Genomic DNA, 11149 nt, shown 5'->3' with positions numbered 1-11149 from the left:
TCTTCCGTGCTTTGAAGCACTGACTGGCTGTCATACGGGGGCCACCTCAGCAGCATATAAGGATACAGAGCCCACCATTTTCTCCAGGGGAACTGATCTCTGCCATAAGGAAAGGAGTTGTAATTCTGAGTGATCTCCAGCCCTCACCTGGAGATTGGACACATTTTACCTCAGAATAGCAAACTGTTTAGAATGTTAGAGGCAAAAGCCAATCAAGTTGCATATGCAAACGACCTCTGTGTTCCGAGGCAAAGGCCAATAGTGGCCCCTGTCACACGGGCAGGAAACTGCAGAGGAGAAGTGTGGCTGTTTGCCCCGGGGCAAACTAACATGCAGTAAAGCGATCAGACCTACTGTGGAGGTTCTGTGGAGGTACTGTGGAGGTTCCATGGCAAGGGAGAGGTGCCGATCACAACACACGCCTGCGCACAATGAAGAAGCGCGCGGCGAACTGGTTTTCTTTTTTTGTGTACACTACGAATGTGCATGCTCCGTTGGGTGCGTGTGCGCATCCACGGAGACGTGGGGAAAAAAACCCTTTTCCGCAAGGGGACATGGGCGGGCGCAGGATACCACCGGAAATGCGATCAGACGCCCGCCCTTGCCCCGCAGTTTCTGGAAACTAGTACCTCCAAGGTACTAGTTTTTTGCTGCGCTTTTTCGGCAGGAAGCCTCAGTTGTGCCACGGAAGCGCTACGCTTCCCAGATGTGCTGGTGAGATCGCGACCGGAAACTCCGCTTGTCTTCCGTATCTCTTGCGTGGCTAATGTTGCGTGTGACCGCAGCCGAGGCTACATATGCAAATAACCTCTGTGTTCTGACTGGCTATGGGGGGGGGAGAGGAACAGCAAAATGTTTAGAATGTTGGAGGCAGGACTCAGGCAAAGCAGCCAATGGATAGGGAGACCCTCTGAATGACAGATTAGAGAGCGAACTGATTTTGGAGCGTGTGGAATGTTCTAGAGAAGTGCCACCACCATTTGGCTTTTATTTATAAGGGAGATATGTGGCAGGTACAGGTTGTAACGGTGGGGTCAGGGCACAGTGCTCTGTCTTTCTCAGTTATTTTTAGTGATCCATAGTCATGATGTTGTTGATGGTGCTGGTGATGGCGGCGGCTCCTTAGCCAAAAGCCAAAATGGAAAAGTAGGAACCACAAACCTATCATTCTTCATCAAAGTTATTGCTGTGCTCCTATGTCAAATCCCAACAAACTCCAATCACAGCTGAGCTCTTATCTTCTCAATATCCAGAAACAAAGCTATTCCAGGTTAGAGAAATCACAGCAGCTCTCCTCCAGGAATGGACAATGCACAGCAGCTGTGGCATGATGTCCGATCAGGCTTCATTCGACTCCCAGTATGTTTGAGTACTTACCTACCACGTCTCGTCACAAGTCAGCCACCTCTTGACAGCACTTTCCACCACTGCCAATGACCTTTTAATAGAAAAATGGTTCTGGGGTAGCGTAATGGGTCCAACTGAGATTTTACAGTTGGAACAAAGGGTTGAAATTGTGAGGCTTATCTAAAAATACTCTTGGTTTCATATTCAGTGCCATTATCTATGGCTAAGCTGTGTAACAACTACATGAAATGCTTTCCAAGACAAGAACTGTGAGTAAATTATGGCCTTTAGATACGCCAAAGGACGAGCATCTTAAATGGAATGTAATCACCAAGGGTCAAAATATTGTTAGGAGTTGACATCCTGGAATTAAATGAGTTCATAAATGCCAATCCATTTATAATTCGCTTTTTACATTAATTAAGATAGAATAGCCCTGGAGCCCCTTCAGAATGATTCTATAGTTCAGCAGTCTACAGTTGTGCAGTAGTACATTTCTCAAATAACAGTGCTATGCAGCACTGTACACAGCGTTAAGCTTACTATATATTGAGAATTACCCCTTAATAACAGGCTGTCTTAACTACAATGCACTGATTTTTTGAGGGTTTTTTTTGGAAAATAACTATAGTTCAGTGGTGTGCTTGCATACAGGAAGTTTCCACTTTCATCTCTGGCATCTCCAGTTAAACTATATTGGGCAGGCCTGTAGGCAGGATTTTTTTTGGGGGGAGCATTTATATTTTAAGGGGGCAGTAAAATTACAGTTAATTAAATTAATCTGAATGCCTGTCTTTAAAGGGGGAGGCTCCAAGCCTGTTTCTAGCCCTTCCTTTCAAGGGACAGGGCAGCGAGTGCATCATTTCCTAGGGGGGGGAAACAGCTCAGAGAGCATTTAATTACCACCAGAAGGCATTTAAATGCCTTTTGAGTTCCCTTCCACAGGACAAGAAAGCACATTCAGTACACCTCCAACAAACTCTGTTTCTGCTAGTCCAGTACCACCGAGGTCATGATCAAAAATAAGGTTTCTGGCATGGCTATTTATGGGGCATGACTTTTAATTAAGGGGTCAGGGCCCTGAAATGTCCCACTGTAGCTACAGGCCTGATATTGGGTTGCAGGTGTATAGAAAGTCTTTTTTTTTTGCCTCAGACCCCACAATGCTGCTACAAGTCAGACGAGACTATATGGATGAAAATTGTCCTATGGTCTGATTCAGTTTAAAGCACCATCATACATTCAGTTTTCTTGTGGGTCCCAAAGAATGTACTGCAGAAGTGCTTGTGATTATACATCTAGGTTAAAAATCTTATTGAAATTTTGATTAATTAAATACCACTAATTAGATTCATTTTTTATCTTTCAGTCTGTAGCTTCTTTAATTATGTGGAGGATGATTGTCATTTCTGTAGGGACATTCAGCAAAATAAATGCAAACATTTCCTGGTCTAATGGTGTAGCTGAAAACAGTGTCTGGAAGGATTGTGGCCCACATCTGAAGACTGTTCAGTCCCTGACATTTTTAAACTCTGCTGAAGTCTGTGTTTGGCACAACATTCCACTAGTAGCCACCTCTAAGGAAGGCAATGCAAAATCAGTTGGTGTTTTGAATGTTTTTCTACATCGTTACTAGTGATATGAATCAGAGAAGGGTTTTTCCCCCTACCTTCTCTGTGTTGCAGCTCTTACAAGGCTATTTGATTATATGTCTTGCAAGGATTGGGACAGGGACAATGAAAAGTTAAGAATCCTATAAAAAACTATCCATCAACCAATGGGATTAATTGGAGTAAACCTACGTGAATTACACTGGAAGTAGGGCAAATTTTTATAACTGCTATAATAATGTTTTCTATGCTGGGTCTTGCTGTAAAGCTCTTCAGGACTTGGGATAAAGGGGACAGTAAGTTCATCCTTGGCCCAGATGAAGGCTTTGTTTCAGCTGAAACCCGGTCCTTTTAGAATTACCATAGAAGATATAAGCCAGGTTCCTTCTTTGCTGGCATTGAACATGTACTTTTTAAGGGGCCTTTCTGCTGAATGGGAATAATTGTGATATGCTGTTGATATTTTGTTCTGTTGATAGGCTGGTGATAATTTGGAAAGGAGATATGGAATATGGTATATTGATGAGGAGGTTGTGCTTATTTAGTTGTTTAATTAGTTTTGCTGTGCATTATATCTGAAAATTGCATTGATTGAGCCCCTTTTTGTGTGTAATTTCAAAACTTAAAGTACAATGTTCTGACTTTACTGTACTCTGTCCACTGTTTGTTTCATCTGAGATATGTATCTTCTATCACTTTCCTATTAGCACACCTTGAGCAAACTTCCATGTGCCTGTTTTCACAGTTTGTAGACAGATAGTTCTTTATTCAGCCAAAATTCTAGGGGGGAAATAGAGATGGTTCATGCAGCTCAAAATAAGGTTTTAAAACATTTTGTAACAGTAGAAGGCTTAGTAATTTCTTCTTTTTTAAAAATATTTTTATTGCATTTTCTAAACTAAACCTCTATGGGGTCGGGGGAAGGGAACAACCTAAAACTACGAGTAACAAGAGATCATTAATACATCTTTTGAATTAATCGATGTTTCCCTAATATCAAAACAGTAATACACGAGAGTTAAAGGCTTACTAATTTCAACCAGTATCGCTTAGTTTCCCATCTGCCAAATGTAATTGTTTTCCTAAACCACAGAATTCTTTTGGAGGGTAAATAAACTAAAATGTTTGTCTTCCTAGTCCAATTTATACCTTTCCCCTCCACTACCACCTTTTGTTTCATGCCTAATGTATTTTGCACTGAGGGAGAATCATCAGAAATTTTTTAAATAAACTTCTTAATACCCTGATTTCTAGGCATTCCTTTGTAGTACAATATAAAATATGTTGGTGGCTAACGTTCTGATTGTTAATTGTGTACCAAAAATGCTTTGATATGGCAATTTGTATTGGAATTGTGGAGCAGCAGAACTACAGTCCAAAGCATTACCTTTGTTATCTGAACCTGCTTCCTGAAACATCAACAGGCACAGGGGTTTTTTCCCCCCTCCTCTAAGTACTTCTCATTGTGTTCCGCTCTGCTGGGCCAGTTCAAAATGGCTTTCTGTCTCACTCCACTGGTTTCATGGAGGTGGGGATTGATCTGTGAATCTCTTGCATGATATGTTTGAAATATTTATCTGAGGTTGAGCTGTCAGGAGGTGTCCAACTCACTCATTGCTAGGCAGCAGAGGGAAGCAGTGCTGTCAGAAAGTTATCATTTTCACAAGATATGGCTCTGTTTTGATTTTTATGGACAGCAGGTTCTACGCTTTGTTAGACTTTGCTCTGGAAGAGCTAGTTACAGGGGACTTGATTGAAACACTGAAAATGTTAATGTAATTGTTGGTTACATAGTAATGTAAAGTACCTGATTATCTCCAGTATTCTATTTTTGTTTCTCTACTCTTCCAATAATTTTTCTTCTGGTTATCCTGCTCCCGTCCCACTGTTTTCTTTTTTTTGTCTTCAGTAGGCAAATGTTCACAGTTACAAAATCCAGTTTAGCTGCGGCCTGTTTGTTGTTTCAATCTGAACAATCCTCTGCTAGAAAAACAAAGTAACTGGCTCTACAGCAAGGTATGCTGAGAGAAAATGCTCAGGTAAAGCCCTAAGCCCTAGTAAATGCTTTCCTTACATCATTCTTCTGATAGGCTTTACCACCAACTACTTAGTAAAGAATAAAGTATCAAACAAAATAAGACAGGTTAATTTCCCTGTTGTGTCCTTCTGTTTTCCTCCTGTACCACCTTTGAAATAGAACATTGCAGTCCATTTAGTGAGCACCTTGTGTTTATGCACAGCTAGACTCACTGGTTCCACTATATGTGGAAACTGACAGGCATTTTAACATTATACAAACTGCCTAAAATTGTAGTTCTTAAATGTTTTCAGTATATGAAAGGCATATCTGACTGCTGTGGGAATTGGGATATCTTTAGGTCAAATTACTATGTGCTGAAGCATGACCCAGTTCTTAGCACATTAGAAGTCCTATTTTGGTGTTGTGCATAGATACAAACCCATTGAATTTGTGGCTCTTCTTTCAGTTTGAATGAAGGACTACTGCTTATGTGTTATGAGATGCCATGAAACTGAAATTCTCTTATTTAAAAATATGTTCGGACAGGGACAGTTGTTACAAAATGGCGTGATTTACATTTTGTTTTTCTTTATTTGTAAATAGTTTTCCACTTAGCTAAAAAAGAGACCTGACACTTTCTGAGTTGTGATAATTTTTGTATGTCAGTTGACAGTGGAGCATGCAGAAATGAAGAATATGTGAACTGTAAGTTACCATCAGAAAGTCTAAAAGTACTTTTCAGAGCCTATATTGTAAATGAGGGGAGAGAAACCTGCTAAATGGGGGCAATTAAGGACAAACAAAAATGTGAAACTCAATGAAGTAGTACCAACTTTCTATATGTAATGAAGTGAAGCAATTTAATAGGGGAATAGTGCCTCTTTGGACTACTCAGAAGCCTCTGGGAGCTATTGGTTCTGCCACCATTGTTCACCTATCCCTGACTGTGATTCCCTTGTTTCTCCTTCCTGCTGCTGAAAGGAGCCAAGTACTGCCAATAAAGAGAAGCAGGTAAGCAGTGACAGCAGTGTCACTACAGAGAGGTCTTAAACCAACAATAATCCTTCCCTGGAGATTTCTCTTTATGTAGAGCAGGGGTTCTTAGACTGGGGTCCATGGACCCTTGGGGTTCACAGGTGGGCTTCAGGGGATCTATGGACCAGGCACAAAAAAAATTTTTCTCTGATTTCCTTCCTGTAAATTTGAAAATTGTCTTTGTGAAAAGCATTCTTAATTATGTTATTGAAGCGAGGGACGAAAGAACACGCTGGGGAGATGAAGCGTCTGGTTCAAGCAGGGATCCTGCCTCTCGGGAGAGCTGATTCTTCTGGAAGCAAGCCTCTCTCTTGAGTTTAGATTCCCATATTTATTGAGGGTAGGGTCATAAATTCCATAAATTCCAGAGTTTACACATTGCTAGAAGTGCTGCAAACAGCTGCACTTTCGGACTGTACCTCAGTATTTTTCCACCACAGCACCTGGCTGAACAATGAAGGAGTCTAAATATGTTCTGCAGTTTTTGGTAGAACAAGTTGACTTCTAAGACTGGGGGCTATGTTATTTGTAAGCTATACTGGAAATTCGGCCCTACAATGAGGCAGCCAATGGCATGCCTCATGAGGGCCACCTTTGCCTCCTTGAGAGAAGGAAGGGGGAAGGGCTGCAGTTGCAGCCTGGCCTCCTAAAGGGGGAGCAGAGCCGGCGCCTCTTCAGTGGCCAGCTGCGCTCCTCCCTCTCAGTTGCCGCCTTGTGCTCAGAGTGAGTGGAGCACGAGCAGAGCTGGCTGGCTGGCTTCCTTTGAGGCCTTAGGCCGACATCAGTGGTGGCAGCAGTCCTCCATGAGCAGTGGCAAAAGTCGACAGACAGCGGCGGTGGCAGGAAGGGCTCCAGTGGTTTGGCGGCGAGCGGGCCTGCGGCGGGTGTCTGGTGGCTGCAGTGGTGGCCTGCTTTGTGGCGGCGGCCCACTTTTGGCAGCAGCGGCCCGTCTTCGGTGGCAGTGGCTATTTTTCGGCTGAGGCATCCTGATTGTGGCCTTTTGCAAGGGGTTGCTGTGGGCCTGGGGAGGCACCTCAAGGTGGTAGCCAGGCCTAGGCAGCAGTGTGGGTCTTGGGAGTGGCAGGCGGCGATGCCGAGCCACAGCAGTGGCACACAGTAACGACTCTTTGGGTGTAGGAGGCTAAAGGGGAGAGAGGGTTTTTTGGGGGGCAATTCCTCAAGGTGGCTAGGCCATGGTGGGGCCTGCAGTCTGCATGGGGGGGGTGTCACAACAGGTCAGCAGTTAGGTAAGGCTTCTTTGTGCCTGCTGCACTCCTCCACTCCTTGGTTCCATGCTTTTTACATTGCCCCGCCCAGTCTTCTCTGGCATAAAGTGGGTGTGGTTTCACTTGGAAGCTTTTCCCGCCCCTTCCTTTTCTTCGTTGGTCGCTAGTGGTGGCTATATAGGGTAAGGGGGGGCATTTTATGTTACTCTTTAGTGGGCAGCCATTTTAGGTCCTTCATTAGGTGACTATTTTAAGAGAGATCCTTTGTGGCAGCCATTTTAGGCTCCTTTTTTATGTGGCCATTTTATACACCTAATCAGGCAGCCATTTTTGGTGGGGTTTGGAGTGGCCATTTTATAGCAGGATCAGTGGTGTAGAACCCACATAGTGGCAAAGAGTAGGAGGTGCTGATATAAGTAAGGCATTTTAGTCAAGCTTCATCTACAGAATGGTTTCTAGGAAGGGCCAGGGTAAGTCTAAAGGCAAGGCACCTGCTCCTAAGGGGCCTGTGCCAAAGGTCCCCAGGCAGTGCATGGGGACAGTCCTTTCTTCATCTGAGGGAGAGGAGGAAAAGGAAGAGCAGCAGACTATATTAGGTTGGTCACCCTGGAACAAGGCAGAATTATGTATTTTATAAAGTTCATGCAGCTTGGTAAGCACCAATCAGCAACTCCATGGGGAGTATGGGGGTCTGATAGGATCACCCCTGCAGCCGTGTGGCCAGGGATGAGGTCTGCAGACTGCCCTTGGGGATGGCCATGATGAGTCCTCAAGGTGCATCCCAATTGCTGGGCTGGCTTGGTGCAAGTCAACCAAGGGCCTTGATGTCTTGCCCGTTGTATGGTAAGGATGGGACCATGGTAGCCCCAGGCCTTCACCGTGCCACTGCTCACTGTTTGCCCTTGCCGTTACTTTCATTTATGTTAAATAGGGTGGCCTTAGTTTTACCCAACCTTGATTGTCTGACTCTTTTTTCTGTCTGGGGGGGGCAAATTTTAACTGCCTTGATAGGTCTTATTTGACCTTAATTGTGCACTTAAATGTGGATTCTTTTCTTTAATATTTTTGTTTTACTTCTATTATTATCATCTATTATTATTACTTCTATTATTATCTATTATTATTATTATCACAAATGAGGAGAAATGAGAAAAGAAGAAGAAACAAATTTCCTGATGTGACCAAGAGGTCAGAAGAATCAACCAGGTTGCATGATGTAAAATGCCAATGTGCTGAGGCATTCAGATGAAACAGTGATAAGCCAGGAGGTTTTGAAATAGGCTTAATGCACAAATGGAGATGGAAGAAATTATGGGAGCCCATTGTGCTTGTGCCCAGTTTCAGTTTGCAGTGACATCAGATTGTAGTCTTTGTCTCCTAATGCTTGACACTGAGAGTTGGATTCCCTTGTCGCTGGAAGGCAAAAGTGCTGCTCCAGAATTTGAGGAAAGCCTTCTGAGAACATGGGTGACTTTTTAAGGGCAGTGGCATGGAAGTTTCCCATGACCAACATTTTAAGGAGTGGCTTCTCATTCAGCAATATCAGCACAAAACTGCACTAGGAAAAAGAGGATGACATTTGAAGACTTAAAAGGTGGGACTCTGTCTCATATGTTTGATTCATGTTCTCTGATATCTAGAACAGGGGAAACTTTATAGTAGTGGATAAAATCATTCTTAAGAGTAAAGTCTGTCGAAATGTAGATCATTGCTGAGGATGGAACTGAGGATAGAAAGAACTTTTAATAAAGTGAATTATTCACAACAAAGACCAGAGGGAGTATTAAGAAATTCAAGACACCTTTGAATTGTTGATGAAGGGCATCTTTCTACTCACTGAATAGCTTCTTTCATTTTAATTGAGCCACCTTTAGCATTCACATTAGGAATGGAGTTGTGGGTGCATAGCAGTGTGCTTAATTTGTCAAATTTCACTATTACTAACATTGTAAAGTTAAAAGCCAAGATGTTATATATTTAATTATCTAGTTAGGGTAATGTTATTTGGTGTTACCATGAGAGGTTAACTGTAGAATTGACACAATTTATGTACTTTTGCTTAACAGTCTCCTTGATGTCTTCAGGCAAGGAGCATTATAAATCCTGTTTTCAAGGCCTGGTCATTCAGTTAATTGCACACAGTATCGAAAGTGTTGGTCTTAATTCTGTACGAGATCTAAAATGCAGCTACCACAATCATACAATGTATGTGCCTTTCTTCATTTAGTAAATGCAGTGGAACAGGGAATGGACTGAAGCACATTGGTATCAAACTAATGTTATGGGGAGCTTTTGAAGACTCTAATGAAGGTATCTAAATAGAGTTACAGTGTAATCCTGAGCACAATTACCGCTTCAAAGCTCACTTAAATAGATAGGCTTAGAAGCATGTTGATCTGCTGTGAATGTCACTGTTCAGGCTACTATCCTAGATGATGCAGATTCTGACAACAAAAACATTTGGAGGGGGGGAAGCTTGGCTCTATTGAACACATCTGCACTGAAAAAAATCTATGATGACTTTCTCCAAGAGTCCTGATCATTGTAGTCCACATGATGGGGCATGAACCTTTTTCCTCTGATGGACCATTTTTAATGATGTATACTCTGCAGGCATCATAACCATCAGCTTTTAAGCCATGACTTTGATTATATTTAGAATGGAAGTGATTTCTCATTGAGTCATCTAACACAGATCCCACAAGAGAACAATATAATCCTCAGACCACAGGAATCAATTACAGAAACTCTGCTATCTCATTATTTTTCCAAAATAGATTGTTGCCAACTGATTTTCCTCAATACTGTTAAAGTTTCTAATGCATTTAAATAAATTAAATAGGAGAATTAATCAAATTCTACTCTGTATCCTTAGAAATAATGAATAGCTTAAAAAGTTCTTCTCAGCGGGAAACATTGAATAGCTTCATATGAAATTCAGTATCAATAATAACCCATATATGGAAAACAAGAAAAAAGTCTATAAGGGCTTATTAAGAAAACTTGTGTGGGAAAAATCTACCAAGATAAAAGTAAAGTTTAGTACAAAAGTATATCTGTAGGAAGTAGTATTACAGTAGGTAATATTTGAACACAGTTATGAATCAAAGAAACCACCACTTTCTAGCTATAGTGGGTAAAAAGCTAAAGCTTTTTATAAAATAATATTTTGGTACTAGTGAAATATATGCACCTCGAATTAAATTGACCATATTACTATTTAGATAAAAAAAATTAAGCCCCAATCTATAAGTGTCTATAGGGAAATTTAGATGGTTCACTGGTACAAAGGATCACTGTGCATTAGTTTAATTGACCATTAATAAAGTGTGGGTTCCAGGTACACTCGATTGATTAGAAATATATTTCAGCATCTCAGATTCCATGAAATGATAAAACACCCTGGGGGGGTTCTTTTGAAGTCATAAGGACATGTGATGAATTTACGGTAACACTGTGGCTGTGGTCAGATGAGCTGTTTGGTGTTATTGCTGTTCCCTTCCAGATTTAAAATGCAGACAGCAGCATCTGCCTACCGTTTCCCAGTCATTGTCACCCCATTGTCACCCATCTTCGTACTGGAGTTATCTGACACTGGGAAAAGTCTAGTCTTTACGGATGTCAGCACTTTCACCCTGCATTTCTGGTTGTTTGAACTCCCCTGTTGTGATCTCAAGCCATTTTGGAAGTCTGGTCCTTCCCTTCTGGTTTCACATTCTTTTTTAAAAAAAAAAATCAGTTCACAATGTGCACATAAATGGATCTTCATGAAAGGGTTGTGAATCAACACTTGTGTGTTTATTTTTTACAGACATCTCTCTCATAGAAGCTTTTCAAAACTCTGTTTTTCTTTTAAAAAAAAACTTCCAAAGAAAGACAGCTGTGTGCTTCAGCTCCCCCCCCCCCCCCAC

The sequence above is a fragment of the Gekko japonicus genome, unplaced genomic scaffold, assembly GCF_001447785.1.
Source record: "Gekko japonicus isolate JY-2015 unplaced genomic scaffold, Gekko_japonicus_V1.1 scaffold1236, whole genome shotgun sequence".
Lineage (NCBI taxonomy): Eukaryota > Metazoa > Chordata > Lepidosauria > Squamata > Gekkonidae > Gekko > Gekko japonicus.
The sequence above is the reverse complement of the archived record's forward strand: the minus strand, read 5'-3'. Positions refer to the sequence as shown.